Source organism: Halyomorpha halys, unplaced genomic scaffold (assembly GCF_000696795.3).
Source record: "Halyomorpha halys isolate HHAL.00 unplaced genomic scaffold, Hhal_1.1 Scaffold692.1, whole genome shotgun sequence".
Classification (NCBI taxonomy): domain Eukaryota; kingdom Metazoa; phylum Arthropoda; class Insecta; order Hemiptera; family Pentatomidae; genus Halyomorpha; species Halyomorpha halys.
This window is the reverse complement of record NW_027113553.1, coordinates 681,336-690,819: the sequence shown is the minus strand read 5'-3', so window position 1 is coordinate 690,819 and position 9,484 is coordinate 681,336.

Here is a 9,484-nt window from a genome sequence, read left to right as displayed (position 1 = left end):
TTTGTTTTTTTCTATAAAATTACCTATTTTCCTGATTATATTATTTCTCAAACTGTTTTTGTGATTGTCACAAGTATCCATATCTTTTAAAATAATCTCTAAATCTGTTATCAATATAATAATATCCTTCCTGATATCTTTAGGAAATAAATTAACATTGTCACCAAGACTCAAAAAATTAATTATATTAATTGGAACATTTACACTTGTAAGATTTTCCACTAAATTCATTTCATTCAACTTTTCATATTTATTTATAATATCATGTTTCGAGGAATTAAGAGTGTATTTAACTTGTTTGTCAACATTATTACTTGAGATGAATGTTTTGTTCAATTCACTTTCCATTCCTATTTTATTATATGGTTTCTTAATGTTAACCTTGATATTCTTACTAATTTTATTTATTAATATCTCTTTATAATTTTCCATTAGTTTGATTTGATTATTGGTAAAAAATTCATCTATTTTATCATTATAATGTGGGTATTCGATTTTAAATTTGTCTATGTTTTTATTAAGTTTTTTCATTATATCATTTTTTAACCAATAACCTTGTCTTAAATCTAAATTTATAAATTGCATTGCCTTATTGTAAAAGAAATAAAAGTTTTGAGACTATAATTTGGATAGTGTTTTGAATTATTTAGTAAAAAATTGCTAGTCTCAAGAAAGAATTTTAAGATTATAAATAAAGTAGTATACAAGTTTTTCGAAATGTATTATTATTTTTTTTTTTTTTGAGATCTTACGTTTTCTTGAGTATTTTTTTTTAAAATAAAATATTTCTTGCAAAGATTAGTGATAAGACCGATCGTTAAGCTTAAGACATGAGATCTACAGTTGACTCGGCCTCAGTGTATGGTTGTGGGATTCCTTGAAGTTGATAATATAATAAAATATTCATTCCTATTAATAATATTTCATTTCATTATTATTTTCCGTACGATTAATATAAGAAGAGGTGCTAAAAACAACAAAATAATATTATTCATAATTTATTCTATATATTCATTATTTTTCTCGTTTCAAAGTTTAGCCGTAATTACGTCTTACTTCTGTATTTAACTACTGGGCGGCGTTTTGGACATCTGTTCATCTAATTTTAAATTATCCTAAGTAATTTTGCCTTTTTTTAAATTTTAGATAAAAATGGTCATTTATTATTTCTATTAGTAGATTTTATCTACTTTCCTTTTTCTGCAATTGATCTGATGGGACTTTAATAATCAATGACAGTTTTTAAAATAATCAAAATAATCTCTTGAAGGGAAGATATGGAACATAGGATAATTTAAGATTGGACAAAGGTTCGGAAATACTTTAAATAATCAAATAAAAATTTCAGTAGAAATTAGGGTTTCTCTTTGAAAAAAAGAATAAGAAAACAAAATAAATATAAAATGTGAAAGAAGAGTTGGTTAAGTCTAGTTGTGTTAATTAAAAAAGGCGATGATATTGATCTTTAAATGAGGTACCATGAAATTTGTAATACTTATTATGAATATTAAGGAAATATTCACATACATTCTTGAAGAACCTAAAATTCGATAAATTCTGTTAGATTTATGTTTTAGAACATTTTTTAAATTTGTCATCAATATTTTTTTTGATCTATTTAAATAATGACGTGAAATACATAAATTCCTTGTTATTATAAAACTGTTATTTTAAAAGTAAGAAAAATGTCTGTTTAGTTAAACTTTTTGTTTCATACGCTCTTTATTTCATTTAAACATATGTATATAAACATTTTAACATATATATTCATATAATGTGTAATGGAGAGCATAGTTTAGTAAAACAAATAAGAATTGTTAATTCAATATAAAAAAATTATATTTTATCAATGGGTAAAGGAAAAATCACATACAGAGTAACATAAACTTAGTTTCAGGTCTTTAAGAAAGTCTTTTGAAATATTTTAATAATGGAATATGTCTACCTTGTATTTGTTGACTTCTCCTAAGCCATTGACAGCATACATCATTGTAGCATCATGACAGCTCTCAAGTCGGTAGGTATCGAGGAAAAATACTGAAGAATTGTATACTGATGACAAAGCATTTATATTTAGCGACAGGAAAGGCAAGGAGATTCCAATCAGGAGAGATGTCAGGCAAGGAGATATACTATCAACACAGGAATACGCAGATGATGTGCTATTGATTTCAAGAAGAGAAGAAGAAATAGTGACCACGCTAAATCAGCTTATGTGCAAAAGTGCCCAACACGGATTATCATTGAACTTCATGACGACAAAAATAATTACAAACGCTCATGTCACCAAAGTGAAAACAGACCTTACAGAAATAAGCATAGTAGATGAAATCACAGGTCCAAGGCAAAGGATTTCTTTTAAAGATAGGCAATCAACAGAAATTCAACAAGGACAGCTATGGCTAGGCGGAAATATTAGAGCTTACGAATGATAATGTAGGATAACAATATCAGCCAGCTATTAAAATCATTAGCTTTCAATAGCTGTATATTGCCTGTGATGTCTTATAGATGGTCCCTCAACAAGCGCCATGAGAAAAAGATTCAAACATACCAAATGGGTAATGGAGAGGAGCATGCTAGGCATAAGAAGAATCCAAAAGCTGAGTAGCCTATCAATAAGGAAATAGAAACTGAACCAAGAAACTAACAGAGTGGATATGAAAAGGAACCGAGGTAGACAAAGCAGAAGACTTTACTGCTCTTTAAAAAAAGGAAGGTCTGTATACATGTACACACAGTGATAAAGAAAAACTAGATATAAATATAAATGTAAATAATGCTATTATAAATGTAAATAAATAAAGACTATTATGATTATTAATAATGGAATATATTTTCTATAAAAACTACTATATATTACCCTTATAGCAACGCTATTATGTTATTTGTCTGTTAGGTAGTATACTCCTACGCTTTCTCCTGAAGAAGAACTAATTCAAAACCTCATTTTGCTGCCTCCTCAGGCACACGCGAACTGGGAACCTAAAACTGGAGGCCTGCCATGAGAACGGAACTAAAAATTTCACTGAATCGAGAAAGCCTTTCGAAAGCGAAATATACTACTAAAGTTTACTTCTTAGCCAAATAGTTGAATACGATTCTGAAATTTTAAGTTACTGACCCAAAAACTGATTTTAAATTGATGTTATACATATAGACTACTATAACTTAAGAATATATTTGTATGCCAATCACGGTAGATTGGTGAGTAAACATTCCTCATCACAACCCTTACTCAAAGTTTCAAATATATATATATATATATATATATATATATATATTATATCTGATGGAATAAAAATTTGATTCTAGGGAACAAATATGCTTTTGACAAAGAGAATCCTATAATGAAAACAAACAAAATGAAAAACATCAAAGATTAGTCTTTATATTACTTCAGTGAGGTACCTTAGGTATGAAGGGATAAGGTAGAGAATGTCGGGCGAGGTTACCAACCTTTCTGGCCACGCCCAAAAGAACCATGAGTATGCTAAGTAATACAAAAAAAAAACTATAATTAACTATAGTTTATATATAATGTCAAAAGGACCACGAGCTACTAACTGCTGAGTAACATCAATAGAATGATGAGTAGTTGCTAAGTAATGTCAAGAGAACCATACTTGTAACTGGTAAGTAATACCAGAACTACTATAATTGATCCTGAATTAATGCAAAAAGTAATATGAGGAACTTGTCGAACTGTAAACAACCACTTATTGGGGAGATCTTTGGTCACCAAAGTTTTACCGTTTGGCCTCTGATATACATTAGACCAAAATATTGGTGCAAAGATATTTTCCTGTACACTACAAGAGTGGGCCCAATCGTAATCCCTTGAAGTAATCACCAAAGGGCCCGTACCTAAACTAAGGTCATCGGGCTAGTTTCCGAATCTTAGGCAGCGATTTGGTTTGTTGTCACCCTTATTGCTTTGTGTGGGAAAGTCTATAGTGGAGTACATACTTTGAAGAGGTAAAAAGAAACATTCGATAAAAATGACCTACGAGGATTGATTGTTTAGGATCCAAAATCCTATTAGTAGGATATGAAATATTTAGAGAGTATTATATCATTTAACTTTTAGTTAAATATAACTATATTATGAAATTACAAAAATTAGAAATTAAGGACTGACCGTGAGTTAACGAGGCTCAGCCGAATTCAACATGAAAATAAATAAATTTAAAAAATAACAGTATCTCAATGTTGACGTATAGCTTAAACATATGTTTTACTGATTGGTTGAAAAAAAAACCTCCTACTGACGGTAGATGGATAAAAACAGGAGAAACTCCTCTATCATTAGCTGGAAGAAGCTTAAGGTCTGTAGGCCACGACATTTAAACCAATCTAATGGAGGAAAGTCTTCTTGGATTCTTGCAGTTTTCTGTTCAAGGCCAACTTAATTGGTTCTAATATAATTTTAACTGAAAGGTATTTGTTATGAATTATAACATTTTACAAAAAAAAAAGAAATTTGATGCCCCTACAATTTCTTCCAAATGGCTTTATCTATGATAAAATTACATGTTTGAGCACTATTTATAGTGTGATTTCCTACAGTCTCCATTTCCTAGGAATGGTGGACTTAATGAAAAACTATCTAAAAAAAAAATGGTTAAGATATAGTGGAATAAGTATGAGTTACAATTTCTTAGAACCGTGTAAGGTCTGTTGTGAGATATACTGATTTTCTCATGAACTCAACCTTGGTGCAATTTTGAGTTGTTAGTCATTCATTGGTATTTTAAGGACTAGAGGCTTCTTTTTTTTTTAATATTCTAATTATATCATTAAAATCAATGTTGACTTGTATTTGTTACGGAAAGGAGGAAATAAGATTCTGGTAGATAGATGATGAATTTATTTATTAATAAGTATTACAATCTGCCACAAACTTGGGCAATGAGTAATAGTGGAAATTGAACACATTCGTACCAAAAATTAAAAAAAAAAAAGAGAATAATAATAAGTAAAATAAAAAAAAGTAAATACATAAAATCTCTATATGTATATAAACAGAAAAATAAATAAATAAAATGAAGAATAATAATAAGTAAAATAAAATAAATAAATCTCTATATGTACATAAACAGAAAAATAAATAAATAAAATGAAAAATAATAATAAGTAAAATCTCTATATGTATATAAACAGAAAAATAAATGAATAAAATGAACAAAAACAAACACAGTTAAATAAATTATATACAAATATATACTATCTCGACTTCAGGATCCCTGAGCCCACTCCATCCCCCACGTATAAGGAGTAGAGCAGGGCCCTTCGAGATCCTAGCTCAGCCCTCTCACCAAGTCAATGGTAATAAGCCAGAGGAGGCTGAGTAAGTGCGCTATAAAATTCTAAAAGTACAACTAAGCTTATTACTCTTACAACAGATAGTGGACAAATAAAAACAGTACAAAAATACAGAAGGTTTAGTAAAGGCAAAGGTCGACTAATTAAATGAAATTTGAGTATACAGAAGCAGGAATATCCTAGTGGACATGAAAGGGAGAGTCCAAGAGTACTAAGTTCATAAAGTTATGGGTTAGATTCTCACCTAGGTCAGTCTATATTTATTTCGTGGCAGTCCCGATAAAAGAATCATGGCAAAAAAAAAAAAGAAAGAAAGTAGGAATATGTCCTGATATCTTGTTATTTTTTAGTTATGTCTGAGACATGAATCACAAATAAATTTTTGCTTAAAAATTATGTGTTAAATAATTAATAATTTACTAACTGCAAAGTAAAACATTTCAATTTCAAATTCTGAGGGATGCTTTGTTTATTTGCGCAATACTAAACACTGTAGTAAACCCAAACTTGCTAATTGTTTATACTAAGTTATCACGGATATATATATCAGTAAAATAATAATTTTTTTCTGATAATTTAAATTTGTGGTAATATATTAATCACATGGAAGTAAATAGGGATCATATTATATAGGAACAAGAATTAATTGGCTGCTGATAAGTCAAATTCAACTTACATGACCAGTTACTAAAGTTAGTGGAAGTAGATGGCTGACATTTCTAAAAGTAAGTTATAATCATTTAAATAGCAGAAAAAAATATTATTCCAATAATTAATTACTAATTTAATTGATTCTGTATAGTAATTTACTAAACTTATTAATTTAGTAATATAGTAAGCTAAAATAAGTCTTTGTCTGTCAGGTTACTTTAGGGTCCTTTATTTATGGTCTCAGTGATAACTTCATCGACTCAAGTACTGAAAATTTTACAGCCCCATATCCTATCAGGAGTCTAACCGAAATACGAAATGCTGGAGTCAGGACAAAAATTCAACACATCTTCCGCATCTTGTTAGTCTGTTAGTTGAGAGCGTTCTGAAATATTACATATAAAACGGCTGTATATTTTCTCTTATGTTTGAATTAAAAATATGTTGTAGAAAGTCGAGAGCTCAATAATAGTTAAATAAAATCTCTTTTAGTAATTTCTTGTAAAAACACGACCACAATTTTGCTTGAGGTTTGCAAAACTTATGTATGTTATAAATAAAGTTTAAAAAGTAGCCCTCTTTAATTTATAGTGAGTGCGTCATTTGTTTAGGATTACAATTTGTGTATACAAAAAAAAATACTAAAAACAGAAAAAAAATTCACTGTCTCAAGTAAACATAGGGAATGTAAATTTAATCTTATTTTTCTATAACAATTTTATATAAATTTCCTAATAATTTTTTTTTGAGAGAGGAACAGGTATTTTTTTAAAAGTTTGTATTTTCTCACAAGTATCCTTCGTTGTGTATAGGTATTATTTTTGTGAATACTCACTACCTCTATATATTTTTTTTTTTATTCAAAAGAACATGAAATAGACTTTAGGGGCATTCAAGTGTTTGAAGAATTCTGTACAGAATTTTTTTTTATTTTCATTCCTGATCTTGTACAACTTCTAGATTCTTCTATGTGACCGTAGTTTTAACCTTCTAATAAGTATACATCTGTGATTGAAAATACTGAGTCATATTTTTGTGAGCCATCGAGAACTCCTTCATGACCATTTTTCTAATGCAAAAGAAATCGTAAGGATTAATCGAAACGGATCTATTGTGTTTTCTGTACAGTTAGGAACAGGGAGACACGGATGATTTACTTCCTCATATGCATAATTTTCGGGGATGATAAATATAATAAGACATTTAAGGACGTACATTGAAAACAGATGTGTATAATAACGGTACATTCCCGTTTACAGATAATAAGGAAAGCTGCCCCAGACTTTTGTTCAATAAGAGGAACAGCTACTAAGGAAAGGTATGACCATTAATACCTCAAATAGCAAGACCCTTGTACTCTAAAGGAATGAGAAAGAAAATTTTAGAAATTATCTAAAAACATGGGGGAAAGGAAATGACTATTCACCTTATACGACCGTTTTGCCCGATCGCTAGAGAACAAGCTAAATTAAATCGCCACTTATGCTCTCACTGCTATAAGGATTATTTTTCGAAACCGCTTTGGTCTTGAACAGTATCCACAATGGTTTTTACGTTCAAATTAGTATGAAACAAATCTGCGATCAAGTTTGTTTTTGCTTTTACTTACCTTTTTTTTTTAATATTTATTTATTGCTATTTACAACTGTACATTAGAATACATTTAGTAAATCTCATCTAAGTTAAATTGGAGTGTTACAGGCGTGTAGAGAAACTACCCATTGGTAGCACTCTAATGACATTTTACATTAGCTGGTCTCGTGGCCATCTTCTTTTCAGGTGCCTCGGAGGATTGTCAGGAATGGAAGAGGATGCAAGATTAGAAACTAGGGGGTTTGAGGGGTTAGACAGTTTATAACGGAAGGAGTGATATCTGGTTCGGGCTAGATCGGTTACATAGGGAACATTAAGGTATTTATGTATGACAAGTATTTTATTTGTGACAAAGTAAGGAGAATACTTAAAGAACTAATTCTATGATAATTTTAGTAGAGTAGTATGTCTTTCGAAGGATACGTTTCTCATAAAGAATATATATGACAGTTTTGGGCGGTTTATTGCATCGAGGAGGCTGTGGATAACTATGAATTAATGCTTGGAAGAACTTTGTGAGAGAGTTTGAATATTGCGATTATTATTTATCTTCATGGTTGAAGGGTTGCGACCTTGACTGTGACATTCAGGGGAGAGGTCGATTCTTGCTTATTACTGAAGTGTTTTGTTCTCGAGCTAAGTAGAAATCGAATTTTTTTTTTCTTAATATTTATTTATTGCTATTTACAACTGTACATTATAATACATATCAGTAAATCTGATCATCTAGGTGGTCTCGTGGCCATCTTCTTTTCAGGGGCCAGGAGGATGGATCCTTCTTGCCAGGAGGATGGAAGATTAGAAACTAGGGGGTTTGAGGGGTTAGAAAGCTTATAACGGAAGGAGTGATATCTGGTTCGGGCTAGATCGATTACATAGGGAACATTAAGGTCTTTATGTATGACAAGTATTTTATTTGTGACAAAGTAAGGAGCATTGAGGATTTTACGAAGGATTTTGGACTGTAAGGAATTAATACGAGAGGAATTCGAAGGTTTAGTGGAGCCCCAAAGCTCGACTCCGTATGTCCAGATGAGCCTTCATGAACATCAAACATCCTAGGAGTAGACCTAAAGAATAGTGGGAATTGGGGCAGAGCTCATCTCGTGAATTTGGGACTGGGCGGGCATCACTAGACAGAGGAATTCGAAGGTTTAGCGGAGCCCCAAAGCTCTACTCCATATGTCCAGATTGGCCTTATTACAGTCATGTAGATCAGTCTTTTGTAATGTGTTGGACGTTTAGACCGTTTGTCTGGTAAGTGCTGTAATAGTCGAAATCGACGTGCAGTTTCCTGTCTTTTCAGTCTGGTGTGAGGATTCCAGGTTAATCGTTTGTCCAAATGTAGTCTAAGGTAGCGATTCTGTTCGACAGGGGTAAGAGTAACATCATTAAAAGAAACTGTAGGGCAGTCAGTAGGTTTACGACGAAAGGTAAAGGTGATTTGATGGGATTTATCTTAATCCTCCAATTACGACACCAATCTTCGAGGGTTGTGATATGGGATTGGAGATTTTGGGATACAATTAATGGGCTATTATTAACAGCGAACATACATGTGTCATCGGCAGACGTGGTGAGGATAGTGTTATGATTGGTTGGAATGTCAGCTGTTTTTACTTTCCTAAATATGGAATATACAGTTAGGGAAGGAATCGCGACACATGCATAATTTTGAAATCAAGTTTTCGACGAAAATACACGTTTGAGGTCCTCTGAGTCAAAACAACAAAGTTTCGCAAATTGGTCTGTATGAGAACAGTCTAGCTTGGAAAACGAACATTCGTAAGAAACTGAAGCTACAAATTAGTGGCAGGTATATGCCTGGGATCTGAAACCATTTTTTTCAATTTAATTGACTCATCCGAAGAGCCACTTTTGAGTACCTATTACAAGAGCCCAAGAGGTGAAAAAG